Source organism: Numida meleagris, chromosome 2 (assembly GCF_002078875.1).
Source record: "Numida meleagris isolate 19003 breed g44 Domestic line chromosome 2, NumMel1.0, whole genome shotgun sequence".
In the NCBI taxonomy this organism is placed as follows: Eukaryota; Metazoa; Chordata; class Aves; order Galliformes; family Numididae; genus Numida; species Numida meleagris.
The window spans coordinates 28,620,830-28,636,712 of NC_034410.1; the positions used below are offsets into that span (position 1 = coordinate 28,620,830).

Here is a 15,883-nt window from a genome sequence, read left to right on the forward strand (position 1 = left end):
TTTCCTTTTGGGGTGAAGTGGTGTAGGGACAAAAAAAAAAAAAGTGTTATTTTCAATCTTCTGAGACATTTCAAAGTGAGCAAACATTTCCGATATGTAAAAGCGGAGATCTCTAGCAGGTAGCAACATGAATGCCTTCAACCACAGTGTACTTCCACGATGAGAGTGATGGCTATCTACCCATATATATGTATCAGTCCAGACATACAGCCAGTCATTCTATCTGGGTCATTGTTGAGGTGTTTTGTGCAAGGCTGGAGACAGAGGTGTGTTTCTGGGGCTGGCTGGGGAGTAAGCTAGTGTTCAGTCTGTTTTAGGAAAAATTTGAGGCTGCCCCATGTTTCAGTCAGCACCAGCTCTGCTAAGATTGTAGCTGTATGCTTTTATCCACATGAAATGCATGTTGCTGGGTTTGTTTCTTTTTCTTGTTCTCAGCAGACCACTTTCAGGCAGTGCAAATCCCTGATGTAGTACGTGAAGCAGTCACACGAAGACTCAAGCTGCACAGGGAAGGGCATTGGCCCTTCTTTTTTTTTTTTTCAGCAGTGATACAGATTGTCACAACATTGACAAGGCTGCAGAAGAAGAACTGAAAAGCAACCCAGAGTTTGAGAAGATGAAGAGGGACCAACGATCTTTCTCCCAAAAAATGGGGCCATTGAAGGACTACCAGGTCTGACTGTAACCATCAAGCATTTCTGTGGAACAGAAATGAGCTAATGAGTTTTTATCCAGCCTGGAAATCAAACAAAGCTAGGCCTATAGAAAGGTATTACGCAGTAATGATGTTACCTTAATAGTATGGAATATATAAGTAACCCTCATTGTTGAGACAAATGCCACATCATTATCACTTTAGCTAGAAATTGTCCTTAACTCAAAAAAAAAAAAATCAGACATTTTTAGTATTTTATAGTTGAATTTACAGTGCTTGATCCTTGGAAAATGGAACAATAACATAAAAAAAAAACAACCCAACAAATGCAAACAGTACACCAAACCAAGGCATTCTTCTAGCAGTAAGTGAAGGAAAGTTTCACATCGGGAATGTGCTGTTTACCCTCCCTTTTAGGCATGCAAATATTATGGAGAAGATGCAGAAGAGTGCAGTCTATTCACTGAGAAGTACTAAACGCTATTTAATCATTATTTTTGAGTGGAAATCTCTTAATTTAGAAGAAAACAATGACAAAAAAAAAGATGATTAACCTAAGATATAATAGAGTCTTTATCTAATATAAAATGTTCTCAGGTCCTGAATTAAATCCAATTCATTTCAGGTGAACTAGTTAAAATTTCAATTTCTTGTAAGAAAGAGTTACCATCTAAAATACGCTTGACGCTTGACACTTGGAAGCTTCAAGGGAGCTTGTATATGAAACAAACAGAGCTTGGTGTCCAGCTGGACCACTGACCCTATTGCAGTTATAATTAGGTTCCCTTTTGCTCATTTGGCAATGTACTGAGTCTTTGAAGTCTGCATTTCCTCTCAGCATCTCTCCAAGTCACTAAAGATATAGGGCTCTGCTCCAGCTTTGCCTGCAGGTCTCTCACATGAGGCTCTCACTGGTTTGCCACATGTTCTCCTTCTCTGGTTGTCAGTAGCTGTGTAGCAGAGAGCCAAAGTCCTGAATGTGGCAGCTGAAACCTGGATGAAAGTCACTGGTTTCCATAATGCTGTATCTTAATCTACACTGGGGATTGGCAAATAACTTCTCTTTTCCTTGGTTTCCTCATCAGTTAAAGGAGTATGTTAGTGTACATAGTTCTGGGGATAAACTCATGAGTTGGGAGAAAAATGTTCTGTCTCAGCACGTTGGAAGATGACTCCAGCTTCAGACATTGGCCTTTACCTGTTTAACTACACAGTGTCAATTGATATGATTTGACCTTCTTGTAACTTTTTATCCCACTGTGGAAATAACTATCTAGTCTATTTATTCTTCTTTATTATCTATGTATCTATTATTGTTTATTATATTCCTGATCATTCCTTTTATATCAAGTGGACTTAGACTTCAAAAAACAGAGGACATAAGCATTTTCTCAGGTAAGAAATGCTAAATCCAAAAGTAGGCAGTGAAACCATTTGTGGAAATCTCTCACTATGTATATATTTGTATATGCATATATGTATGCATATAGATATGAGATTAAGGGAAAAATTACTGACACAGTTATGGTAAGACAAAAGAATATCCCAGACCTTCCTATGGCCCTCAGATTTATATTTTCATATATCTAGAAGTTACAAATGTGTACTCTTTCTTGTTGAAATGCAATTTGCTTTTATAAATACCTGTAATTTTTAATTCTTGGTGAATGAGGCAAAATATAAACAGAAAGTTCCAAAAATATATTCTCAGTAGTTTTCCAACTTTTTTTTGGCAATTTAAATCAACCAAGTAATGAATTCCTAGAGCATGTTATTCTTGGTTGTTTTGAATCATAACAGGTGGTTTGTCTCTGAGTATGTTATCATTATGTTCCTGCCTTATTATGGCACCAATGTTAAAGGAATACTCTACATAATTTCAGATGTTTGGAACAGGGAGAATGAAGTCATTACCTAAGAGTTAAGAAGTAAGTGCTTCGCTGGACCAAAGCCATCATATCTAACATTGTACCTGGTTTGCCAAAACTTCTTTTTTAAAACACAACTACACAGAAACCAAAAGAGTTTTGATTTGGTGAAGAGGCTGAAAGCAAGTAGAATTTCTAGTGAGAGCATGTTGCTGTGCATAGATTAGCCTGGGGAGTAGGTTATACTCTCGTCTCTCATTGGTTTCAAGCAAAGACTTTGTCTCACCTCACTTTGAATTGAAACAGTATGGACTTCTAGTACAGAATTCTAGTACAGAATTTTCTAACACCAAGTTCACATTAAAAGTTCTTCCAAGTAGAGTGCTGCGTTTTCTGAGTAGCTCCTCCTCATATGATTTCCTTGAGTTCATTCTGTGCTGACACAGAAAGAGATTTCAGGATGCGTTTTCTGTGTGACAAAGAATTGTCATGCAGATCTACCTCGCAATTTGCAAACCTTAGCCAACAGTGGGAACAGGAGCTCTAAAAGGAAATCACACGTTAAAGCAATACTATGGTAAGGTAATTACTAACAAAAACATGGTTTGTAAAATGATCTTTTTGTTGTTGTTTATTAAGAAACTATTTTTCTTCAATCTTACTTATTCTTTTACAGCGATAGGCAGACCTGTCTGAAAAAGACAAAGTACATCACTAAGTGATTCTATAGGTAAGTCTAAAGTATATGCAGGGCTTTCAAAGGAATTTTGAAGTAACTTCAGAAAGACTTTCTAAAATTCAATACTATAGGATGAGTATGAAATATCTTCAACATATCAAGCCAGAAAGCTTTAACAAGATGATGTTTTCTTTGGAGATAGTTGTCAGAACAAAAATGTATCAATTCAAGTATACTGGATGCCACTTCAGATCCCTGTCTTTGGAGAAGATATATCTGCGGTGTGCCCTTGTGGCCAAGAATGCCAGTGGTATCCTGGGGTGCATTAAAAAGAGAGTGAACAGCAGGTCAAGGGAGGTGATCCTTCTCCTTTACTTTGACCTGGTGAGGCCACATCTGGAGTACTGTGTCCAGTTCTGGGCTCCTTTAATCAAGAAAGACGGGGAAGTTCTAGTGAGAATCCAGTGGATGGTCAGAAAGGTCATTAGGGACCTGGAGCATTTTCCTAACCAGGAAAGGCTGAGAGACCTGGGATTGTTCAGCCTGGAGAAGAGAAGACTGAGAGGGGATCTTATCAATACCTACAATTATCTGTAGGATGAGGGTCAACTGTTTTGGGGCCAGGTTTTTTCAGTGGTTCCCACTGACAGAACAAGGGGCAATGAGCACTAACTGGAACACAGGAAGTTTCATACAAACGTGAGAAAAAAAAAAACATCTTTACTTTGAGAGGGATGGAGCACTGGAACAAGCTGCCCAGAGAGGTTGTGGAGTCTCCTTCTCTGGAGATATTCAAAGCCCACCTGGACACTTTCCTATGCAATGTACTGTAGAGGACCCACTACGGCAGGGGTTTGGACTATATGACCTCCAGAGGTCCCTTCCAACCCTTATGATTTTGTGATTCTGTTGACAAGAAAGCTGGTCTCACTAGCAGTGAATAAGAGAAGTTTACAGTTGATTGATTTAATCTAGTTGGGATGAAAATGACATTTAAAAAAAAATACAAAACAAAACGGAGCAGACAATAAAAACCCCAAAAACTCAGAACATTTTTTACATACCAGTATATTACTTTCAAGTTCTTCTACTGTTGGGTTATTTCTTGTTGTAGTGGTTTCAGCAGTCAAGTAAGTTCGGTAAATACTTCAAAAATAACTTCAGTCAGAAGCTTCAGTAAAAACCTGTCAACTGCCCTACACAAATCGAAATGCAGGGTGCACTATAGTTCAAGTCACTTATCAGAACCAATTTATAAATTTTGCAGAGGACAGACTGGAAACTGGAGATCATGTCATCATTTTCTGATGTGATTTCTAGCTGCCCACTGATGACTCAAAACCATAAAATTTGATGATGATGTCAAGAAAACCTGTTTTACACAGTTATTTTCACAAGAAAGTAGCAGTCATAGCAGCAGCAAAGCAATATTGTGGCTAACACTGTTTTGGTTGTAGTGATGATGTGGTGGGAAGTGGGTGTCAAGGTCTCTTGGCAACAAGTGGGGAATACGTGACACACTGAATCATCATTGAATCATTATTAGATTTTTGCTGATTTTTAGCTTTTGTTTCCAGATTCTCGAATTCCACTGGTTTTAAGATATTGATGAAGATGAACTTTTCACAGCATTTACAAGTGTGTGCTAGTAGTCAGATTTTCAGATCTCCTAATACTTTGAAAACAGGAAGTTTTAATTCTTTTTTTTTCTGCTACTTTCAGCTAAAATCATTCAGCATTAAAGGATGCCCTTTTTCTTTGTAGGGAAAAAAAAATAGAAAATGAAGGTAGAAGTATGAACTCCTGGTGGCTAACAGCAGAACCGCTGAGTTCAGCAAAGTTCAGAGAGGTCTGGATTTCACTCACTAAGCTTACAACAGCTCATACCCTGCAAGCACATGCAGAACAGCACAGCAAGCAGAAAAATGGATTACTGTCTTTTACTATGGAAAAAGTATAGATTTCTATAATCAATAGGAAGTGATAGCATATTCTAATGTGAGCAGCTAGAACTCCCTCAAATTTAAACAGTGCCACAACTGAAAGTAAGAAATAACAAGTTGCTAAAGAGAACAATGATGTTATCTACTTAGTGTGTGTGTATACATATAAATATATAGGTTAATTATGTACATATATAGTCATTATCAACCTCCATAACCATAAAGAAAACTGAAGCCCAAAATTCCCCATTAGTAAAGCCCCAGACAACTCTGTGCCTGAAATTAGTAGGTAAGGGGGAAGTTACGTTGTCTCAAGGGTTGGATAAGGAAGGTTGATTTTGGTCAGCTGACTAAATTTTTGCTGATTCCAGATATAAACCACCAGCAGCTCAATGTAGTGTTTTTGTACGTCATGGGCTGCAGCTGGCCTAGGAATTACACCAGTGAAGCCTCACTTGTTACTTTTTTTGAACTGCTGGGATTAGCTCTCCCAAATGCAGATAACTCCTCCATGTATTATAGGCATCTAAATCTTCACAGAGCTGGACTAATAAAAAAATTGAATGTTTGTTTATGCTGCAGACTCCAGTTCTATTTCTATCAGTGATGGTACAGTAGGTACTATTTTTCCATATGTATTTAAGGTCCAATAACTGTTTAATGCTAAATCTATTAGAAGATAGATACAACCTTGTATAAATTGAATAAGTATTTTAGAATATATTTACATTTCAGAGAGCAACATAAATCAGCTACTTACAATGACTACTACAGATATTTTTTTCAAACGCTTGAAACTACATGGGTGTACAACTGTGATTTTGCATGTATGTATGAAGACATGCCTCTTACGAGGAGACAGACACCTACTCCCTGGGCCCAAACATGATCCAGGACTGGACGGATAGGAAGCTGAATTCAAATACTATCTATCCCCCTGAAAAGGCAGATACATTCAACCTACAGTTAAAATTGTGGTTTTGGCATCTGGGCTACAGCCTATACAGTAATTTAGTGTTGTAACTATCAATGAAGAAATGATGTGCACTCCAGGCTTTATTGTAGCCCATGAAGGACTGACCTCACACCTCAGAAAACTGTCCAAACTATCAGGCGCTAGCATAGTTTCTTCATCTCTCAATTTTTTCCTTTGAAGCTGGACCAGAAGTGCTTGAGGAAAATCACAGGAAATCAGCTGGGGTCCTCGGTGTCAAGGAAGGATGAGAGGAAGATATTGGAGTTCATAAGCTCTAATTCTATTCCTCAGACTTTTTATTTTTAAATGTAATAGCAATCTAAAGTAAAATGTATTTGAGAGAGCTATTTTGGAAAACCATGTTCTGCCCTTTTCCCCTTCAACAAAACTTTTCTAATAATTTATTAGCATTTATTAGCTTACTATACAAACAGGCAGTGCTCATGTTGTGTTTTCTTTACATATCCATCCTCAGAAGAAAGCTAGGCAAGCTGGCCAATGAACAGGCTCACATGCCTAAAATTTATTTTATGTCTTTAGTTATTTATCAAAAATTAACTGGGAATCTCTTAAATTGCCTGTGCACTCAAAGAGATGGAAAAAACCTGGGATAGAGGGATTGGGTCTTCCTCCTCAGGTCTCCATCCACGGACTATACAGGGTATGTAGGTGCCTGTATGGGAACACTTCCCTTTCCTGGGATGAGGTAGCTGAAACAGTGTTAGTACAGCACTGAAATGAAACCCTGAGTTAGGAGACAGATTTCACCCTAAAGCTTATCACTGAAGGTGCCCAGGGCTGGTGGGAGAGGTTGGCGCTGTCTGTCTTACCACACCAGTATAGTTTGGAACAAATCTGAGTATTGGACTGCCCAATCCAAGCCAGTGAAGTTTCACTTACTGTGGATCAATGGTAGAAAAATTCCGCAAGATCTGGTGGCGAAACCCAAACATTTATATTCAGCATTTACATATTGTTAAATATAGTAAGTGCTTATCCAGACACTTAAATTTCAGAAGTATGGTTTCTGCTTTTACAGACTAATCCATCTCTAAAATAGCATCTTTCTGTTGTCATATTTTGCAATATATTTTTCTAATTTTTTTTGCTTCTACTTCCTCAATTAAGGAGCAAAATAAAAAGTGCTACCTTGGGAGATTAGGAAGTTATTAAAAAGAGAAACTTACTCAGAAAAGGAACTTCTTGTTTTTGTAGATGCCAAACTCAGACAGAAGACATCTAATTTTTTTCTTTGGCTGCAGCATAGCTGTACATTCTGGTTGTATTATTCTTTATTTTCCACTACAGGAACTAGCTGAACATTGTCCTTATGTTTATCCTCTTCAAACAAAGCTCTATGCAGACCTTTCCAGACAGATGTTTTCATTTTACAGTTGCCACCTCTACAGTTTCACCTGGACAGATTCACTTCAGTATTTCATCAGTGCCACTCAGGTGGAGATCGTTTGCTATGATTTCAAAGTTATTATTCTTTCACCATGCAGGTGAGAGATAACAGATAAGCTATTATTGTCCCTGAAGGGAAATTATTTTCTCTTGTGCCAGCAATGAGTCAGCAACATGTTATGATGTATGTGATCATCTCACTGCAGGAATTTTCAGACAACTGTACACAGGGTGTTAACTTGTTTGCTGCATTTCATTTATTTCTTATTGAATTATTCCATTTAGAAAATCCTTCTGTTTTGAAAGAACAGCATAACAAAATTGTATGAGAAAACAAAAGAATGTTTTTTTATGTGTAGCATGAAAGAGTTTAATTCATTTTACCCAGGCTCTGACATATCTTTACTGTCTAAATTTGTTTACACACATCTGCTGTGTGTTTGAATTCAGATTTTTTTTCTATTCTTACTACCTGGCACCGCTCAGAGTCCCATGGAAGATGAGAACAGCCTCCATGCCCAGCATCACCAGGGAGAATCCAGTGCAGAAGAGGCCCCAGCTGTGGTGCCACTGAGATCTATGAGATCTACAAGGCTCTTTTCCTCTCTCTTCTTGGAATTTAAGGGAAAAGTTTGGAATTTTAGGGAAACACAGACAAATGTCTAGCAGAGTGCCCAGTTTTCATGCATATCCATAAGAATCAAATTGGGCACTTTCATCCATTCAAATAACATTCCCAGATTTGGCTACACTTTCTCCTGTAATGAATGACTGGCTCTTCACCTTCATGTTTTATCCTTATCTTCATTTCACGCTTCCTTTTTCTATCCTGTTCCCTTCAACACTTCAACACTTCTCTTTTTTTTTTCCCCATTTAATTTAGCTCTTTCTAATCCATACAGAAACTAACACGAAAGTGCTGCCTTCACAGAGCACAAACAATTTTTTTGCTATTTCATCTACCTCTACCTTGGGTCTCCTTGGTCAAACTTTACAGGAAATCTATATCTCTGTATTTGTATAGGTGCTAGACAGAGTGAAGCAGGGCTTCACTTTTTGTTGGCCTTCAGGCATGATCAAATAGTGTCATAACGTATCTCAAAATTGATAGCTATACTTTAATGACAGAGAAACTTGCATACAAGATGAGTTTCATTCATCTTTCTACTTTCCTATTAGATCAACATGTGAACTTTTAAGCTAAGATTCTTTATCTGAATCTATGGTATCCTATGTTTACCAGGCTGATCTTTAAACCTTCATTCTGAAGCTGTTTTATTTTCTCTAGTTAATGACCAAATTAAAATCAGGCACACAGTGCAATTACACATGCAAGTGAAAGTACTGCACAGTAGCAGAAGCAAAGCAGATCTTTGCAGAAGAGCCTTTAACGTGTGACATAAACAAAACAACCTGGTGTAATTTTGTCAATGTTGTATTACATTTATTAGTATTTGCTTTCATTTTTAAATGCTTGATGGCAGTAAAATGAGTTTTTTTGGGAAGAAGACTGTTCCATATCACTCATATAGTTAATGAATGCATGGTTCATCTGCCTTATCTTCACTTTTAAACATTATTCACTGAGGAAAGTAGGAAAAATGTTTGGCCAACACTTTTTGAAATGTGCTTATGTTTTGAAAAGCTATGAATCAACCCGGATGTCTGAGTCAACTGCATTTTACAAACTCTCCACAGGAGCTATCAGTTAAGCAGTTAATAGGGGTTAGTCTTGTACTGTAAATATAGCCCCTTACTACACTTACTGTTACTGCAGTACTATCGTGAGCCTTTAAAAATGTAGAGCAGACTGGCAGCAAAGGGAAATAAAGATGTAAGAAGAGAGACGGGATGGAGAAGTGGATGGAAGAGGAGCTGGGAGAGGGGGAAGAGGTGGAGATTATCTGGGAGAAGTTACCTATTGATTGTACTGTGCAGATGTCGCTAAAAGAAATGACAGAAGAAAAAAAAAATGAAGGATTGGTATTTTCTTCAATTCTGTGAGACAGAATAAGCACACTTATTTAGGCCATGCTTGAATCTGAGTTACTTCAATATGAAATGAATTACCTGCACTGACTGGAGTGGAAGAGCACTAAGGCATATAAAAGGTGAGCAGCAGCTGGACCTGGCCAGGGCATGCATTTAACTGTCACTGGGAACATCCTTGGTCTTATCAGGAGATTCAGTGAAAGTCTTAGGTTTGCTTAGTGAAATCATAACTGTTTGTTTCTGTGAATTTTCTCTTTACCTACCTAACAAGTTATACCTCAACTTCCCCTCTGAGATGTGAAAGAAAACAGAGGAACTGGGAAGACTTTTCTTAAGTCAGAGGAGTCTTTTGGAAGTTGAGCTAAGTAAAAGTTAAAGCCTTCACGTCTTACTGAAAGACCAATGACAATTTAGGAACATCTAGAAATAATTTACTATTTATTCCTTTTTTTTTTTCTTTTCCCCCAAGGTATTACAAACGTGTCCTTTAGGTACATTTGTAAAACTTGTTGTCTTTTGTAATCGGTTTTCATTCTTTATATTTAAACTTCAGGGAGGAAAACTTCAAGGGAAGAGCTGGGCTTAAAACGACAGAGAAGTAGGTAGACTGCTTATTTTAGATAAAAGAATATACACTTGAAAGTAATTTGTTTTGTCTGTTTTTGTTGCTCATGTCAGATCTATTTACTTCACCTGCAGGAGTAATCTGGCTTCAGTTATTTCCACACTTTGGGCTGAAATTCCATCAAAAGACAAAAATACAGATGTGTCTGCTACAACTTCAAACTTTCTAACAGGCTCGGTAAAGCAGTATTTCTTTTCTTTCTTTTATAGAATCATAGAATGGCTTTTGTTGGAAGGAGCCTTAAAGATCATCCAGTTCCAAACCCCCATGACATGGACAGGGTTGTCACCCACCAGATCAGGCTGCTCATGGCCTCATCCAGCCTGGCCTTGATTGCCTCTAGAGATAGGGCATCCACAACTTCTCTGGGCAGCCTGCTCCAGTGCCTCAGCACTCTCTGAGTAAAGAATTTCTTCCTAATATCTAACCTAAATCTCCCCTCTTTTAGTTTAAAGCCATTCCACCTTGTCCTATCACTGTCTGACTATGTAAAAAGTCAGTCTCCTTCCTAGTTACAAGTTCCCTTCGAGTATAGAAGGACACAGTGAGGTCTCTCTGAAGCTTCTCTAGGCTGAACGACCCCAGCTCCCTCAACCTTTCTTCACAGGAGAGGTGCTCCAGCCCTCTGATCATCTCTGTGGCCTTCCTCTGGACTTGCTCTAACAGCTCCACATCCTTCTTTTGCTGGGTGCCCAGGTGTGGACACAGTACAACAGCCAAAGCCTCATGAGGGCAGAGCAGAAGGGGAACACTCACCTCCCTCTCCCTGCTGGTCACTCCTCTTTTGGTGCAGCCCAGCGTACAGTTTGCCTTCCATGCTGCATATATGCACTGCTGGCTATGTCCAGCTTTTTGTCTGCCAGGACCCCCTAGTCCTTCTCCGCAGGACTGCCTTCAATGAGTTCTTCTCCCAGTTTATATACATGTCTGAGATTACCTGATCCAAGTGACCTTGCACTTGATCTTGTGGAACCTCATTATGTTCATGTGGGCCCATTTTTCACGCCTCTCCGGGTCCCTCTGGATGACATCCTTTCCTTCTATTTTATCAACTGCACTACTCTGCTTGGTGTCATCTGCAAACTTGCTGACAGGGCACTCAATCCCACAGTTTGTGTCATTGAGAAACATATTGAAGATCACCGGTCCCAAGAGAGATACATGGCGGCACCATTTATGACTGGCCTCCAGCTAAACATAGAGCCACTGATGACTAGTTGCATGTGTTCAGATTTCTAAAAGCGTTTATCTAATTGAGGACAAATTATTCAAATTTTCACAATTTAGGAAGAATATATAATAGCTGATTACAATAAAAATTATAGTCATAAAAATTTCTTTTAAGGATAAGGATTAATTATTTTTATCTTGTCAGACTGTAAATATGTGATAGTTATTTCAGGTTCTTAGTCTCGAGGAAATTAAAACATTTTCCTATTTTTCTACTTCCAGGGGAAATGCTCCCTTTCAGTGTAAAATACAAACTCTTACTTTCTCATCATATCATATTAAATATACTACTGATCAGTTAATTGTTCTAAGTCATATTTGTGTCACTGAGAAAGACAAATATCCTTGATGGTTTTTTTTTTTTTTCAGTGTTATGTACACAGATCTCCCTATGTGCATCTAATATCCTGTTTCTCATAATTCTGGAGACTGATGACAAATTACTTGCCTTTCTTTCTTATCAAATGTGATTATATAAGGAATTTCATAATAAGGTAAAGCAGAATCTTGCCCAAAATAGAATCTGAAAATTTTAATTTGATTTATGTGTTTCAGGGATGGACAAGCCTTGAATATGCTATGCTTAACCTCAGTGCTTCATGACAAGCTTTTTCTCCAGCTTTTCAGAATTTCAGAACATCTGCTCACAGTGCCTGTCCAGGAGAGCAGTAGATGTTGACACTCTTTTCAGGATTCCCATGGTGTAAACCTGCTTCATCAAAGTCTTGCAGAACCTGATGGAGGTTGATACTGCCATAGGAAGTGGGTAGTACTGGGCATTTCAAAGTGAAGAGAATTGAATGTTATGTCCCGTATCTGTCTTAACCACAAGGCTGAGAAGTCACCTGCTCTGGTGGTTGAAGCTGGCACATCTATGCTGTTGACAACAGAAGCTTCATTGCATAAAAACAAAAGCAGGTAAAAAAGGTCCCAGTCTAGCAGCTGGAGTACACTGCGAGAGAGATGTTGGTTAGGGTTAAGTATGCATTTATTTTAGTCCATCCATGAATACAATTAAAATCAGTACTGGAAGAAGGGGCTACAGCCCCAACATTTTGCAGAAGCTACATCTAAAATAAGTATTTGAATTAGAATAATTTCCATCATTGGTGGTTTCTTAACAACTATGCTATCTGAAGTATTAAACAACTCTTATAAATACAGAAATATGTATACATAAATATGTATACATATAAACAAGTATTTATGTAAAAGTAGAGATTTTTTCACAAGTATCACCTGAGAAACCATTAAAGTTTCACTGAATAAAACAGAAGAAAATCTAGTTCCTTTGGGCTTTATATTGCTACAAGTACTCCGTATTTTTTGATAGACACTTGCTAGAAATCTATCGTTTGCTTATACTTCAAAACTATATTATTACTTAGTGGTATTACTGTATTACTTAGTATTACTTAGTATTACTTAGTGATGGTTCATTTTGACTGTCAGATTGCTGCATCACTTCTGTAGTTAATTTTTACTAAAAGAAATCATCAGTCACTCCTCAAAGTTGTTTAAATTCATATACCTGAATTATCAAGAAATTCAGTCCACAATCACAGAATTTCCCAAATTCTCTTTCTTCAAATACTATGTCCTGAAGTTCCTTTCATGCTGTTCCAAGAAAGTGACTCATGACTCTTTATTAATCATGAAATATGTTAATTTAGTGACTGCATTAAAAATGTGTTTTTCTCTTCTCCCCATAGCTTGAAGGAAATATCCCTGCCAAGTCACTATCTCTAACACTGATCTTGTACTAGTAGTGTACATGTAACCTGTTCATGACTGAATCTTTAAAGCCTGGCCAAACAGTGTTTTTTACATGTCAGTGTGGATCTAATTTCATTTTCAATAGACTGCATGAATAATTGTAGTAATTTAAGATTAAATACTGATTTCATTAAAAATGAGGACAAAATCTCTTTCTGACTGTAGACTGGATATCATTTTGCCCTGTTCAGGCATAAGTTTATTGCTGACATATGGCACATTTTAAAATTATTATTATGTACTGTAATAATCTGAACCGGAAATAACTGTAATAACCTACACTGGAAGTAACCTGTTTTTGTGAGTTTCATGGATAGGTTATTGCACTGTCAGGAATTAAATGGGAATATTCCAGTGTTAGCTTCAGATACATTCTCTTGTTATCATCAAGGGCATGTCTGGAGAAAAAATTTGTGTTTGTATAGAGATGGTAAGTGGAGCAGTTCATACTCTTAGTTATGTTGTGCCCTCTGGCAAGCCTGCCAGGAGAGTGCTGTGCTTGTTTTGTGAAGAGAAACCTCCTCCACATTCCAGCCTGAGCGAATCTATTGTTTTCAGATGCAAACAGATGTGTTCCTTACCTAAGGGAAGCTCTCAAAAATATGGAAGTAAAACAGAAGAAACTGATGTGAAACCACAATAGTATTTGACCTGTCTGCATGCATTAATAATCCCAACTTTAGCTGAAGGCAGAAGTCGGTTATATTCAGTTTTATTTATGTGCTTAGTTTCTGCCTTGCAGTACATAAGAACAATGGAGGATATGAGCATTAATTTTTAATGCTTTTAATTTAAATTAGCATTTTGTTAAATGTGTATGTGTTTATTAAATCATTCCTAGTTATTAAAGGCAGGATAGTTCAGATTTGTTTTACAAGAGCTGGTGAAAGAAGGGAAACATTTATATTCTTTATTTTGGCAAACTACCTTGTATTCCACTGGCCAAAATCACAAAACTTCTGTTGACCAAACTATATATCCTTAATAGCTCTTCCTAATAATTCTCATACAGTGAATGAATTTTATTTTGTTGCATCTCTGCTGAAGGATAACAAAGTATTTATTCATCAACTCTTGAAGGTTTTTTGTTTGTTTGTTTGAGTTTTTTAATCCTATAACTTTTGTCTCTGCAACGTGCTGACCTGTCTTTTCTAACCTTCAAACTGATGTCTGTAGGATGCTCGGACACTTGTTAGACTTCGGATATCTGTGGGAGGTGAAGTGACAACCCACAAATGGGTCAGGGCTGCAGCTCCTTCATGAATGCAAACACGTAGAAGCTTGTGGGCGTGCACCTTATCACATCTATGTCGCAGCTACAGCAGATTGTGTGAAGACTGTGTGAAGAAATCATAAAGTGATAATATTGAGTACCTAACACCAGTATTTGGAAAAAGTAGTGTGCGTCAGAGGACAGCAGGATGAGGGTGTGAGCAAAGAGAGAAAGGGAAGTGTTCAGCACAGTGCAAACATGGAGATAGTGGAGAACTGTTGAGATGAGATGCAGTAAGCCAACACCTCATCTGCAGTACCTCATCTGTACAGCAGTGTGTCACAGTATGGCACCATCTGACCAGCAGCTCTCCAGCACACCATGCTGTGCTGCTGCTGCTGCTGCTTTTGGTATCTGTGTTGTGCCAGAGTTTAGATTCAGATGTCCCAGATTAGAGAACTCCCTACAAGGTTACTTTCATTCCACAACCATTTGCAAAATTAGAAGCTAGGATGCCACAAACCTTATTTAAAAGCAAAGATGTCTCAGGTATAGAAGAACTGTATGCTCTTGCAAATAAGAATTTCTAAAATGAAAGTTTTCATGGGGGGGGATTTAGTGACTTTCATGCTAATACTCAAAATTGATGGGCTTCTGTGGAAAGCAGTCATGAATTTCTTCTAGGTTTTCTTAAAGATTTTGACTTCAGAAAAGGACCTTGTGATCAAAAAAAAAAATATTGAGACAGCCATTAGCTTGATGTCTCCAAGAATACAGACCCATTTTTCAAAACCAAAATTTCAAAACCAAAATTATTCCTCAGTGCATTCTCAGCATGCTGACCTTTGTCACAGAATCATGGAATATCTTAGCTTAAAGACCACCTAGTTCCAGTCCCCCTGTAAGGGAAGGGTTGTCACCCATCAGATCAGGATTCCCAGGGCCCCATCCAACTCAGCCTTGAATGCCTCCAGGAACTGGGCTCTTGTTAACACTCTCCTTGACTTCTTTGGACAACTTTTTCTGTTTCTAACCTGTGGCCAGGCCCTGCCCTACTGTAGTATCACCGGTGAGGCTCTCCAGGGAAAAATCCCTAGAGTCCCGCCACTGGAGAGTGTCTACCTAATGAAAAAAATAAATGGCATAAAATCAGAAGTTTATGATGCTGGAATTTACCTCCAGAAGCACAGAAAAAGCCAAATCTGGGAAATTTCATGTTCATTCATTTCTACAGGAATACAATGCCAGCTATTTGTGTGTGGCCTTTCCTGCTTAAACAAGCATTTTTATTCAGAACTACAGATTTACATGACAAAATATGATGCCATCTTTTTGTTGTAGGCAGTCAGCGACAGTAACACCATTCAAGAGCAAAGGTAAATAATACTGGTTTAGGTCTTTCTAATTACGCTTTCCAAACAATACTGAGAAATATTCGTGTAGGGGCTTAAACTATTGTGGAGGAGATCCCTTACGCAAAACCCTCCAAGGTACTTCTGATGTAGATATTTGTCCAGAG

The 15,883-nt window shown here is 38.0% G+C and overlaps 1 protein-coding gene across 1 annotated transcript in view; it reads left to right on the forward strand.

Annotated features, from left to right (window-relative positions):
- AHR (aryl hydrocarbon receptor) overlaps positions 11,971-15,883 on the forward strand; it is a 97,932-nt gene continuing 94,019 nt past the window's right edge. Inside the window, exon 1 of the mRNA XM_021389070.1 lies at positions 11,971-12,293. The gene's annotated coding sequence lies outside the window, so the exon portion shown is untranslated. The remainder of the gene's footprint in view (positions 12,294-15,883) is intronic.